At 54.3% G+C, this 14,081-nt stretch overlaps 1 protein-coding gene and 1 long non-coding RNA gene across 2 annotated transcripts in view; one reads left to right on the forward strand and one right to left on the reverse strand.

Moving 5' to 3' along the window:
* Positions 1-14,081, reverse strand: part of LOC139684133 (zinc finger protein 208-like) — a 143,654-nt gene that overhangs the window by 91,035 nt on the left and 38,538 nt on the right. The gene's annotated exons all lie outside the window — the stretch shown is intronic.
* Positions 5,826-10,222, forward strand: LOC139684158 (uncharacterized). The gene is made up of 3 exons (XR_011699861.1): positions 5,826-5,983; positions 9,844-9,922; positions 10,111-10,222. It is a non-coding gene; the product is annotated as an uncharacterized lncRNA (long non-coding RNA).

The raw sequence follows: 14,081 nt of genomic DNA on the forward strand, positions 1-14,081 counted from the left end.
GAAGAGGAGGAGAAGGAGGTGAGGGATGTACCTCCAGGAGCCCTTTCAGCACCTTCCTCTCCCCCCACAGCCCCTTCACACCCGTCGGAGCAGCTTCACCCTCGGCAGTGGCTCTTTGTGGCTCCTGCGGCCGCGGTGACACATGGACAGCGACTCAGAGCCTGGAGGGACACGAGCCCACCCCCCTGCCGGGCTCTGCTGCTGCTCCAGAGGGGCCCAACCCTCCCGTTATCCCGGATCCCAATGTCCCGGGGGCAGGGACAGGGCACTGACCACCATCTGTACCAGCCCTGCTGTGCCCCGGAGGGGCCCCAGTGAGTGACGTCCCTCGGCCCCTCTGCCCCATCCCAAGAGGGCTCTGCTTGGGGGGACGGGTTTGGAGGGGCCAATGTCCCTGATGGGGCTGGATCCCTTCCCTGCAGGAAATCCTGGGCAGGAAAAGGAACTTCTCTGCCTTTTCCTGATCTGCTGGTGGCCACAACCCAATGCTTTGCCCTGCAGAGGGTTTGCTGCCCACCCCCAGCCTGGGGCACAGTGTTGGCACCAGCAGGTTTTGTTCTTCTCACCCCATTTCCTTGGGAAGGATGGAAAATACAGCCAGTGCCCACGGACATCGTGCAGGGCTTCACCTGCTCAGCAGGGCTGGGGGGCCCTGCAGACCCCTCTGGGATCACTCCAAACATCCCCAGGGCTTTACTTGGGAGTCTCCCCATCCCCAGGACACCTCTGGGTGCAGCTCAGGGCAGGAGAGGGAGGGACTGAGCTCTGAGGCTCTGCAGCTTTGCAGGGACAAGTGAACAAAGAGGAACCTTGTGGGTTTTCTGGGCTCCCAGAGAGCCTTGGGAGGTTTCCTCGCTGAGCAGAGGGATGTGGGGGACCTGCAGCTGAGGCAGAGTATTAAAAGCAGAGCAGGGAGCACAGAAGAAGCAAAGCTGCTTCCTCCCTCCCTCACAGGATGGTCCCATTGCAGGTCTTCACTGGTTCTGGGCTCTGCTGGGAACTGGAGGGGTTGGGCCACTGGTCCTGGTGGGCATCGTGGTGTGGCTGCTGCAGGGACAAGGTGAGACATCCAAAAGGTATAAACCCCCCTGAGGACATTGTAAAACTCCCCCAAATCCATTGGAGCCCAGTTCCAGGCAGGGGCTGGAGGCGATTCCCCCTTTATTTCCAGCAAGGAGCAGCTCCTGGGTAGTGGCAGTTCCTGAGGGGTTGGAGGGCAGAGCTGCCAGCAGGGGCTGATTGATGTGGGTTTGGGGTTGAGATGCTGCAGGTTCCTCTCTCCACACTGATGGTGGTTGGAAAAACCCAGGGATTCCCTCTGTGTTGTGGCCAGGAGGACTTTCCAGGGCTCCAAATTAAAATTATAGACTCATGGTTGGGTTGGATTAAGGGCAGCTGGTGGTGGATCTTTGCAAAGAGGGAAGTTTGAGGTGGAATCCTTCGTTCCTGGATCCTTCCAAACCCCACTGGGCTCCTCTGGGGGTGGCTGCAGATGGAGAATTTCCTCTGGGATCACCAGTTGCTGCTGACCTTGTCAGAGTAGGTGTAGACACATTGGCCATTGCCCTGGATGCCAAAACTACACCCAAGAGCACAGTCAGAGCTCATGGAAAGATTCCCATTGCCAGAGAGATGAGTGGAGGACTTTGCAGGGCTCCAAATTAAATTTAAATATAAACCAGAGGGACACTCATGGTTGTGTTGGAAGAAGGGCAGCCCCAACTAGGTCTAAACCAGCCTCTGCCTGTGTGTGCACCCACCCACAGCACAGGCTGTGCTGGGGCAGCAGGACCTCCTGGCCCTGCAGAGCTGCCCCGTGGGGACACTGCCCTTGTGTGTCACAGGCACCACAGATTGTCCCTGCCAGCCCTGCCCACCATCCCCATCTCAGCTCAGGGCCTCCCAGTGGCCCCTGAACACCAAAGAACCAAAGCCTCGACCCCCAGAGTGCAGCCCTGCCCGTGGGCAAAGAGACCCCAGGGCTGCTGTGCACAAAGCAGCCCCTGCAGAGCTGCCCAGAGACACAACTGGGGACACCACACATGATGCTTTTAGGAAACAGCTCCAAGCTTTGCTTGGCTCTTGGGAGGGCTCATTGTTTTATTCCAAATGTTCAGAGTTCCCCCTTTGGGGGCAGCGTGTCCAACAGGCCACTGTTGTGTTCCATTTGGGCAGAAATATTTCTGCAAGGAATGCAGGTGGCACAGACGGTGCAGGGGGAGCTGCCAAGTCACCCCAGTGTTCAGCCCTGCCCCGACTGGCACCAGCACTGCCCTTTCTCACACAGCTCTGGGGAAAACAAAGGTGTGAGGGTGTAGTTTCTAAACAAAGAACCCTTGAAAAGATCTGTTTAGGACCTGACAGCAAGGTGACTCAGGAGCAACCAGCACAGGAGTGGGCAGGAACTGTTGGCCAGAGGTCCATCTCGGAGGGGAGGGTGGATATTTTAATTTTATTTGACACTACGGAGGCATTTTCTGAGATGGCCTCTGGAATTTTATTCTATTTCAAGATCACCAGTAACAGGGCTGTGTTTGAGTGCTGCAAATGAGGCCTGGATGGCCCTAACTCTCCTTGCCTTAGTGCTCAGGGGCTTGTGGGCATTGCAATGTCTCCTGGTGGTTACAGGTGAGACTAAACACTGAATTCACTGTCACAAATGCATTGTGGGTGGAATTGATCAAAAGAGGGAATTGCAATTTTACTGATAAAATTCAGAAGGAAATATGAGAAATGAAATTTATAAAGCATAAATTTTTAGTAACAAGAATCAGATCTGTTCCAGAAATGTCTTTGTGCACTACCTATTTTAGATGTATCTGCTTGTGGTTTCATGGGAGCCTGAAAATGCTGCTCAGCCCATCATTGTCACACCTGCAGTGTAAGGGGCTGCAGGAGTAAAGGGGACCCTGCAGGGAGGCCTCAGATCTGTTCCCTAAATCCCATTCTGAAAGGACATTGAATGAGGGAGAGCCCAGTGAGTTCTCAGTGAGAGACAGGCAGCTGCCAGCAGGTCCAACCAGCACACTGGATTTACACCATCTGGTCTTTGCTGGGGGGTCCCTCTGGGCTCTGACACTTCCGCAGACCCCTCTCCCAGCCCCTCGCTGGCCCAGATGAGACACTGCCTGTGCTGGGATGCTCAGGGAGCACTGGGCTCTTGCCAGTGGCTTCCCTGCCCAGCCAGGCAGGGCTGCCTGAGCTTCTCATCCATCACCAGCCCCAAGTCCTTCTCCTCTTTGGGGCTGCTCTCAATCCATTCTCCACCCAGCCTGTGTTTGTGCTCCATAATCATGTGACAAACTGAAATGAATGCAAAAAGAACAGACTGTGGCTAAGCCTTATCCTCCCAATCCCCAGAAGCAGAGGAAGCTTTTTATTCAGAGGAGGTTTTGTGTCAGGGACCAGAGTTGTGTCTGGGCCTGTCATGTTTGGTCTGTTCTTGTGCTCGTCGATGTGGTGTGAGAAAACAGTGCAGAATTTTACCTGTGGAGAACTGAGGTCTGGAGAAAGAGCCATCAGTGTGAGCTGGAAGTCCTGAGAGCTAGGGCTGTGCCCCAGGAAGAATGACGAGCAGAGCCGTTGTTGTCCCGGAGTCAGCCCCTTGAGCTGCTGCAGCCTGGGCTGGTGCGATGGGCACGCAGGGGCTGGTGCTGCAGCTGGCAAAGCTGCCTTGCAGAGAGAGGAGCCAGGAGGGGTGGGCTGGGCTGGGGGTGAGGAGGCCCAGCTGGGCCTGGTTTGGTGCAGGGCACGGCCTGAAGGGGCACTGCCTGCCTGCCCTGCCGCCAGTGCCGCTGCACCTGCTGCTCCTGCCCCGCGGGCTGGGGAGATTGCAGGGCTGGGGATGTGCTGTTTGTGTGCCAAGGAACAGGATCCATTGGCTTTGCTCCCCATGAAATTTGCTTTGCTACCTCAGCTGTGTTTTAGTGTCTTTTCTTTTGTGCTGAGAATCCTCCTGAACCTGGAACATTGGGAACAACCTGGTGACCCACATTCCCAGTGACGCACATTGGGAACAACCTGGTGACCCACATTCCCAGTGACCCACATTGGGAACACACCTGTCTGGAGGTCTCCACACCCTCCTGGTTCTCTGTTGGCAGTTGGGTGAGTGCAGGGGAGTAACATCCATCAGGACACAGACAGATGTTGGAAATTCATTGGGAAAAGGGGATTTATTGACTTCACACCCCAAAAAATCTCACCTTCTCTGTCTCATCATCTCCTATGGTGCCATCAAGCCTCCTGGCTCCTTCCCAAATCCCTTCATTCCATTCAAAAGTCCCTTAATCTCTTCTAGAATACCCAGAATTTTACCAAAAATCTCCCCAGTTTTTCCCCAAATCCCAAAGATTCCACTCAGAGTCTCGTAACTCCCCTCAAAATTCCTTTCATTCCACTGAAACCTCCCCTGACTTTCACCTCACACCACACTGGTTGTACTCAAACTTGCCTTAATTCCACCTCAAACCCCCAAAAATGCATCAAAATCCTGAGATTTTACCATAAATCTCCTGAATTCCACTGGAAATTCCCTGACATAAAATTGATCTCATTTCACCCCAAATTTTCAATTTCATCCCAAATCCCCTTAATTTTACTGAAGATCCCCATTAATTTCACCCAGAACTCCCTTAATAAATTTTAAATCTCCCCAATACCATTTATTTCACCCCAAATTACTTTAATTCGTCCTAAAATTCTCCAAATCTCCCTATTTCCACCTCAAAACTTCCTAATTCCATCTAACTTTTTTATTTCTACCCCAAATATCCCTAAATCTACCCCAAACAAAAACCCCCTTAATTTCACATAGAGATTATTTAATTCCACCCGAAATTCATTTAATTCCACCCACCCTCTTCTAATTTTGTTTAAAATCCACTGAATTCTACTTTAAATTCCTGGAATCCCACCCAAAATTCCCTTAATCCCACTCCACATCGTAAATCCGGCCCGAAATCCCTGCCTCAACTGACCAGTCCCCCAAAGTGCCCCCAAATCCCTCCTGGGCCCTCAAGTGCCCCCTTTGGAGCCCCAAATCCTGGAAAAGGGTGTCATGGGAAGGGGGGGCTGGGGTTTTTTGGAGGGATTGGGGTAGAATTGGGGTGTGAGGGGCAGTTGGGGGGCACTTGGGGGTGTCATGGGTGTCTGGGAGGGAATTCATGAGCACTGGGGGGATACTTGAGGGGTCTGAGGATGGAATGTGGGAGTTCAAAGAGTCTTTCAGGGGACACTTGTGAGTCCTGGATAAACTTGGGGGGCACTGAGGGGTTCGGGGAGGAGATTTGAGGGTCCTGAGTGGGTATTGGGGGAGGACTTGAGGGTTCTGGGGGAACTTCTGGGGGAGTTTGTGGTCCAGGGGGCACTTCTGGGGCAGTTTGGGATCCGGGGGCACTTCTGGGGCAGTTTGGGGTCCGGGGGCACTTCTGGGGCAGTTTGGGGTCCGGGGGGCACTTCTGGGGCAGTTTGGGGTCCGGGGGGCACTTCGGGGGCAGTTTGGGGTCCGGGGGGCACTTCTGGGGCAGTTTGGGGTCCGGGGGCACTTGGGGGGCCGCAAACCGGCTGGGACCGACCCGATTGGGCGCGGGAGAGACGGGAGTTGATGTCCCGCCTGTGATTGGCCAAAACGGGCCACGGTGCATGACGGGAGTTGTAGTACGGGACAGGCTCAAAATGGCGCGGGTCTTCCTGCGCCGTCACCGCGTGCTGCATTTCTGAACGATGATTGGCTGCGGGCCGAGACGGGCACGTCAGGAAACCAATCAGAGGCGGCTCAGGCGAAGGGCGGGACTCGAGGGCTCTGCCGGGAGAGATGAGCAATGGCGGCGAGCTTGGGGTGATTTCGGAAAAATTTGGGAGTATTTGGGGGGCATTTGGAGGACTCAGGGCGGGTTTAGGGGGTCCCGCCCGACCCGCCCACCCCTCACAGAGCCCCGGGACGCCGCCGGGTCCGTTTTGGCCGTGAAGGTGAAGAAGCCGGGTAAGTCCCTCCCCCCACCCCGGGATGCGCCTCAGAACGCCCCAAATCCCCCCCGAAAATACTCTTGAAAGCCACAGCCCCCCCATCCGGGACCCCCAAAACTCTCTGGACCTCCCCAGGATGCCCCAAATCCCCTCCTGGACTCTCCCGAACTTCTGAAACACCCTCGGTTCTTCAAACACCCCAGAGATCCCCCAAACCCCCTCCCAGACCACCAATCCTTTCCCAGACCTTCTAAAATGCCCAGGAACCACCGAACTACCTTAAATACCTCCCGAAAATACCCCTGAGAGCCCCAAACCCTGCACCCGGGACCCCCAAAACTCTCTGCACCCCCCTAGGATGCCCCAAATTCCGTACCTGGTCTCTCCCGAGCTTCTGAAACACTCTTAGCCCCTCAAACGCTCCAGAGACCCCCCAAACCCCCTTCCAGACCACCAATCCTTTCCCAGACCGTCTAAAATACCCAGGAACCACCGAACTACCTTAAATCCCCTTCCCAGAATCCCAAACCTCAGCCAGACAGTCTAAACTGCCCAGGAATCCCTGAACTACCCCCAGAACTGCCCTAAACTCTCTCCCAGACCCCCAAAGCATGGCAGGACCCACTAAACCCCCTTCTAGGACACATAACCCTCCCTAAATTCCCTCAACCTCCCCCCAGACTCCTACCCAGACATCCCCCCAACCCCCTAAAGACCGCCAGGACCCCCAAACCACATCGAGCCGCCCCCCCCCCCCTCCCTCCATTCTCTCCCACTCTCTCCAAACCAATCCAGGACCCCCAGGCTACTTCCAGACATTCCCAAACCATCCCGGGATTCCCCTGAACTTCCTACCAGAACCCCCAAACTGTCCCCAGACCCTGCAAAACCACCCCAGGGCTCTTCAAAAGCCTCCCAGACCCTCCAAACCACGCCAGGTCTCCAAAACTGGGATCTCAAAATGAGAACTGAAAGAGGGAGAACTGAAGCTGAGTGAGACACAAGGGCAGGCCTAAGAAGCAGGAAAATGGGATTTATTGATTTTTTTTTTCTAGAAGCTGAAAGGGGCCATTTGGGGATGATTCTCTTGGAAAAGGGAACGGTGTGAGCGAGTGAGGGGTGGCCACAGTGTGGGGAACAAGCCCCAAAGGGGCTTTGCTTGAGGAGCCTCCCTGGATGGTGGAAACTCCTGGGATCCTTCCATTCTCCCACATGGCGGTGCCTGGCACAAATCTCCTAAAACCCCAAACCATCAAAATTTGGCTAAAAACCCCTCCAAAGTATGAAAATTAAGATCAAAGTAATTCCAACCACCAAGATTCTTCTCCCAAAACCCCTCCCAAAAATTTGTTCTCTGTGGTCTCTCCACTTTGGGGCTCTGGGGGTCCCCCCTGTCCAGGCTGTTGGGGGTGCCTTGTGTTTTGGGGTCCCCTGTCTGGGGTTCTTCCTTTTCCAGGCTGCTGGAGATCCCGGGAATTTCAGGGGTCTGACTCTGTGATCTGACCCCATTTGGGTTTCTGGGATTCCCCTCTCTTCAGGTTCCCACTCAGGACTACTGAGAGTCCCAGGGGTACTTTTGCCCCTGACCCTCTGCTGTGGGTGCTCGGGAGCCCCCTGGGACCGCAAAACGGGGATTCCAGAGAGGGGGCACCCTCAGCAACCTGGAGAGAGAGGGGTCTTTGGAATCACCACCCCAAGCAGAGAGTCAGAGGAGAAGCTCCACTATCCCCCAGCTCCACTATCACCCATCTCTGCTCCCCATCTCCAGAGGTCACCAGACATCTGGTGTTCATAATAAGCTCCAAACTACCGAGATTCAGGCCAAAAAACCCCTCATCAACATCAAACTTGCAAAACAACAAGATTCATCCGAAGCTCATTCCAAAATATGGATATTAACCCAAAAAAACCCCTCCCAGAAGTTCCCCTCCTCTGGTCTTTTCACTTTGGGGTTCAGGGTTCCCCCCTCATCTGGGATGCTGAGGGACCCACGTGTGTTGGGGTGGGTAGACTTGTTCTTCCTTGGCCCAACGGGTAGACCTGTTCTCATTTATCCCCATGGGTAGACCTCCCTCAACCCGAAAGGTAGACCTGCTTTCTCTGGCAGACCTTCTCTTTCACTCAATGGCCTCCCTCCCTTCTCTGACCCTCCACGGGCAGACCTGGCAGTGCCGGCGGATGGGTAGACCTGTTCTGTCAAAACCTGGCACCCACAACACCTCCCAAAATTGCTGTGTCTGCCCCGCTGGGCCTACCCTGCTGATGGGGGGAGCGGGGCCGACCCAGGAACATCACCGGGAGAAGTACAGGGGACAGCAACGCTCCTTCTTTTCCTCTTCTGGTGCTCCAAGTGCACACGAGGAGGTTTCAAGTCAGCAGGAGAACAGGGAAAGAGAAGGGGCCCCCAAACTCCACAGTGCCCCTGCTGCCCCACCAAGGGCCATAAGGGCTGTGTCAGGGAACACGAGAGCCGGGATGGGCCCGGACAAAGCCCCCAAGGGCACCAGGATGTGCCGCTCCTTGGAGCCCGCGCTGGGGCTGCCGCGGGGCGGGGCCGGAGCTGCACAGAGGGACGGCAAAGGGCCCCGACAAAGTGCTGCGGGACCCCCGAGCCGAGCCCCGAATAGCCTGGGGGGGCTCTGGGGGGTTAGGTTCTGTTCGGGGGGATGGTTGAGAGACCCCAGAGCTGAGCTGGGAATGCCCCTTGGGGGCTATTGGGGTACCTGGGAGGTGTTTTTGGGGGTTCCAGTGTCGGTTCCTGGCAGAGCCCCTTGGTGGGCAAGGGGATGCGGGACCCCCCCTTGGTGGGGTTGGTGTTCCTGGGTCAGACCCTTCATTGGCAGGCTGGGGAGGGGGCCTCCCAGTACATGTGGGACCCCCAGCAGCCCGGACAGGGGAGCCCCCCCAAACCCCAAAGGGGAAAGACCAGAGAGGGGGAACTCCTGGCAGAGCTTATTTTGTCTGAGTCTTGATGTTTTGGGCTGAATCTTGTGGGTGCAGGGGGGACAGAGTAGTAGGGGAGGGGCTTTTCACGGAGTACCAGGGCCAAGGAAAGGGGTGTAGGGGATTGGAGGGGTGGGATGCGAGTCCAGAGGGCCTCTGTGCTCAGGAAAGGGGTTCCAGGGGTCCCTGATGCCACAGAAAGGGAGTCATGGGGTAAGGACACCCAGAATAGCCGGAAAAAGGGGTTCAAATGAATTCCCAGTGTCCCATAAAGGGGAGAGTCTGTGGTCTGGGAAATGCAGGAGTGGGGGTCCCAGAGTCAAGAAAAAGAGGGGTGTGGGGACTGGAAAAGGTGGGATGCCAAGAAAAGGGGGTGAAGGTGGATATTGGTGCAGGATAAGGGGGTGCATGGGCTTCCCACTGACTGGAAATGTGGGAACAGGAGGGGCCCAAAGTGAAGAAGAAGAAGGACTGGAGGTGGGGAAAGATTATTGGGGGTGCAGAAAGAGGAGTCCAGGGGGGGTCAGGTTAAAGGAAAAGGGAGTGTGGAGTCTGGGAGATGTGGGATGGGTGGGAAAGAGGGGTCAGAGGGATCCTGGTGTCAAAGAAATTGGGGGTTTGGGGGCTGGAAAACCAGGAATGGGCAGGTAGGGGGGTCCTGGAGCCCCGGCAGCCTTGAGAGGGTGGGAACCCTGGAGAGGCAGGACCCCCAATGCACAGGAGACCCCCAGCAGCCAGGACAGGAGGGACACCCAGAAACCCAAAGAAGAGAGGCCAAAGACAAAGAACTTCTGGGAGGGTTTTTTGGGCTGAATCTAGTGTTTTAGAGGTTTTTTAGGCCACGAGGAGCCCAGTGATTTCTAGAGATGGATTGGGGCAAGAGGAACCCCCAACCCATTGTGCTCACACCTTCTTTTTCCCCAAAAAAACCAGGATTTTACCTTTCCAAAGCTTGACCAGATGGAGGAGGAGGCTGCGAGGAAGAGGAAGATGCCCCGGGACCCCCAGGCAGGTGAGGAGGAAGTCAGTGTCCCTTTGCCCCTCTCTTGTGCTGCATCTTCCAGCCCAGCATGGCCCCGGCTGCAGGACAACCCCGCTGCCGACGCCGTCCTGCCGGGGCCGGGTTTGGGGGGATGTCCTTGGCCTTCCCTGTGGGCCGGAGGCAAATGCCCTGAGTGTCCTTGTTCCTTCCTGCCCCAGGCCCCGAGCTGAGCACGGGGAGCATGGAGGACAAATCCCCCCAGCAGAACCTGGTGGCAGAGGCCATTTTGAAAAGCTCCACAGAGCAGGAAGTCACCGAGGAGAAAAAGCGACGGAGATCCCACAGGAGGAGAAGCTCTCAACCGAGTTTTGGGTCCTCTGAGCAGGATAGAGCCACCCAGTGTGGGAAAGATGGCCAGAGCTTCAACCAGAGCTCTGAGGTGGGGCTGCAGCAGCAGCTTCAGAACAGGGAGAAGCGCTACAAGTGCTTGGAATGTGGGAAGGGATTCAGCAAGAGCTCCCACCTGATTCGCCACCAGCACATCCACACTGGGGAATGGCCCTACACCTGTAGGGAATGTGGGAAGGGCTTCAGTCAGAGCTCCCACCTGATCAGGCACCAGATGATCCACACTGGGGAGAGGCCGTTTGAGTGTTCCGAGTGTGGGAAGAGGTTTCAGACCAGCTCAATTCTCCTCGAGCATCAGCGCACACACACGGACGAGAGGCCCTTCTGCTGCACCGACTGCGGGAAGAGATTCAATCGGAACTCCACCCTCATCAGGCACCGGCGTATCCACACTGGGGAGAGGCCTTAGGAGTGTGACAAGTGTGGAAAGAGCTTCACCCAGAGCTGTACTTTGACTAAACACCAACCCACCAGTGAGGGAAGTCCCACAAGTGCCCCTACTGTGGGAAGAGCTTCATCTGCTGCTCCATCTCGATCCCCCACATTCCTTGTGACCCACTTTTGGAAGACCCCTGGCTGGTGGTCTCCACATCTTCCTGCTTCTCTGTGGGCACTTTAATTAACACAGTGGGAGGAACATCCGTGGTGTCATGGGTTTAGTTAGACCCAGATTTAGGCTTTAGTTTTTAGAGCAAGGCCTTGGACAATCAGCTGACTGGAGCTGGGTCAGCCCAGCTGACTCCTACTGGCCAAGTCTATTGCATCCCATATTCTGACATCATCTCAGACAGAAGAAGAGAGGGAGGAGGGATTTTCCTTCTTCTTCTTGCCGGAGGAGCAAGGAGTTTTTTGGCATTGCAGAGTTCCTGAGGGGAGACCAAGATACTGGGGAAGTTGAAATTTACTTCCTGTGTGTTCTTGCTACCTTTTATTCTTAGTCTGTAGTTTGTATTTTATTTGTTTTCTATTTTATTTTCTGTTTAATATACCTTGTTCTGCTGAACTATGTCCTGTGTTTTGGTTTTTGGGGGACAGAAGAGGAGACTTTTCCTCTGAAATGATTACTTGGTATTTTGCCACGTCAAAACCATCACATATGGGGACACAGACTGAAGTGGGAAATTCATTGGGAAGGGGGGGTTGCTGACTTTTGACCCTAAAAATCTCCCCTGCTCCATACCCTTAGTTTATCTTGTGGCCTCAAGGAATCCTGAATGGTGTTTCAGAACTTTTCTAAACTCAATAATTCCATAATTCCAATTCTCTGTGGCTCTACCTCTCTGGGGGCCACCCAACCCAACCCCATGCACATTCACATGATTCACTTTTTTTGCTTTTTTTATTTATTTGATCCATCTTCATCTCTTAAAATCACCTGAAATTGAGATTAAAATAAAGAAGTTGAACAAAGACATCTAAATTTCCACCATTCTCCTGGGAACTGGGGCAGGAATTTGGGATTCAAAGGGATATTCAGGAAGATTTCAGGGTTCTCTGGGGATTTGGGAGAGTTTTCCCCAAAATTGGAGGTGTCCAGACCGACTGACATTTCTCCATCATTTTGCAGTCCAATATCCAAGAGGGATTGATCTGTCAGCTCATAACACCTCAATCCCACCCCAAAATGGCTCCATGCCAACTTGAAATGACTCAATCCCATCCCAAAATGGTTTAATGGAACTTGAACCCACTTAGGGGGAGTCAGCAGCAGGAGAAGGGGTGCTAGAAACCCAGGGAGGATGGGATAAAATTGGGAGGGCTTGGATGCAAATTGGGAGGGTTGGGATGGGACTTGGAGGGGGATGGGTTGGGGATTGGGAGACAAGAGATGGGATGTGTGGAAAAAGTGAGGGAGGTTCTGGTGTGCTCTCCTGTCCTGAGGGGGGTACTGTGAGGGAGTGTAGGGGACATGTGACATCAGAACTTTGAGTGGGGCACCACAGGAAGGGACACAGGGAGCTCTTTTTAGGGGATCCTGCTGCTTCCCAGCAGTTCAGGGGGCTTTAAATATCTTTTGAGGTTTTCCCTCATCTTTTTTATGGTCTGAGTTGAACCTCTTGGAATTTGGTGGGATGAGATGACCCTATTGAAAGAAAAATCCTGGTGTTTTCAACCAATTTTCAGGGGTTCTATATGGCTCTTGGGAGTCCCCCACTCAGTCTGGGGTTTGCAGTGAGCCCCCTGGCTCCACTGGGGCTGATGGGTGTTACAATCCCCAGTTTTGAGTTGTTACAAGTGGCTTGTGGGGCGCCCACGTTTGATGCACATCCCACCTGCAGGAGGGTGTCCCCCCTTCCTCCAGACCTGCTGGGGTGGGGCTGGGACCCCTCCCCACACAGGGAGCACCCACAGTTCTTTCTGGAGGATGAGGCTCCTCATGCCCTGGGACCAGCCCAGCTGGTGTCTCAGAATCCCAGAATGTGCTGAGTGGGAAGGGACCCCCAAGGATCATGGAGTCCAACCCTCAGCCCAGTACAGGCCCATCCCCAAGAGTCACACCCCGTGCCCCAAGTTTACACTTAAGGCTGAGAGAGAAATAGTTCCCACCAATCCTAATACAGGTGGGTCCTCTGGCCGCCCAGACAGAGTGGAAACCAGAACACTGAAGAAGAAAGACCAGAAAAGGGGAACTCGCGGGAGGGATTTTTTTTGCTTAATCCTCATATTTTGAAGTGGGTTTTGGCTGAAACTTGATGTTTTTTAGTTTTGATATTTGTGAAGGTTTTTTGCCAGAATCTCAGTGTTTTGGAGCTTTTGATGGACACCAGGTGCCCAGTGCCTTCCCAGACAGACTTCCCAGACAGACAGACTGTTCTGAGTTGGAAGGGACCCACAAGGATCGAGTCCAGCTCTTAAGTCAATGGCCCACACAGGGGATTGAACTCATGACCTTGGCATTATTCCAACCAAGTTTTAACCCACTGAGCTAATCTCAGGTTCTAGAGATGGGGAGGGGAGAGGGGCGAAAGCTGATCTGGAGGCCCCCCAGCAGCCTGGAGACAGGGGAGTGTGGAAAAGGGAGAGCCTCAGAACTCCCAGGACCCTGAAACGGGGGCCTTTAGAAGGGGGAGCCTGCACAGGGGTGACCCCTGAGACAAAAAAGTGGAGAACCCAGAGAGGGGGAATCTCTGGGAATGGCACCCTGAAGCAGAGTCAGGGCAGAAATTACTCCTGGGTCCCCAACACCTTTGGCAAATCTGAGACTTCCATTCTGGACAGGAGAGATCCCCAGAACCCCAGAGTGGAGAGACCAGAGAGAGGAAACTTGTGGGACTCTTTTCAGGGACAGAAGGATCATTGTTTGGACTATTGTTTGGCTGAGTCTTGATGTTTTGCAGTTCTTAGTCGTTGATCTCGATGTTTCTCAGGATATTTGTTCTAGGGAGGGTTCAGAAGGACTCTGAGCTGAAACTATGACACCATATAAAACATGAGAAAACTTCATTTATTCAAGGGAAATAGCAAAGGAAAGAAGAAAAACTGAGAAGAGGGAACAAAAACCAAACCCCAAGTGAACTCCTACTCACTCACACACCACTCACACAGTTCCTTTACCTCTCACACAGTTCCTGTCCCGACGCCAGTGTGCTCATGATCCCCAGTCTGAGCAGCTGCTGCATCCTTGGCCTTGGGTGGCTCAACACACTCAGCAGCATCCCCATGGGAGGCACCGCTGTCCTCGGTGCCAGCACACCCCTCCTCCTGGAGCAGGGACTGTCTGTTTGGATACACTCGCTCTGGGAAGTCTGTCTGGGTGTCTGTAGCCAGCACAGCCCACAGA

This window comes from Pithys albifrons, chromosome 32 (assembly GCF_047495875.1).
Source record: "Pithys albifrons albifrons isolate INPA30051 chromosome 32, PitAlb_v1, whole genome shotgun sequence".
NCBI lineage: Eukaryota > Metazoa > Chordata > Aves > Passeriformes > Thamnophilidae > Pithys > Pithys albifrons.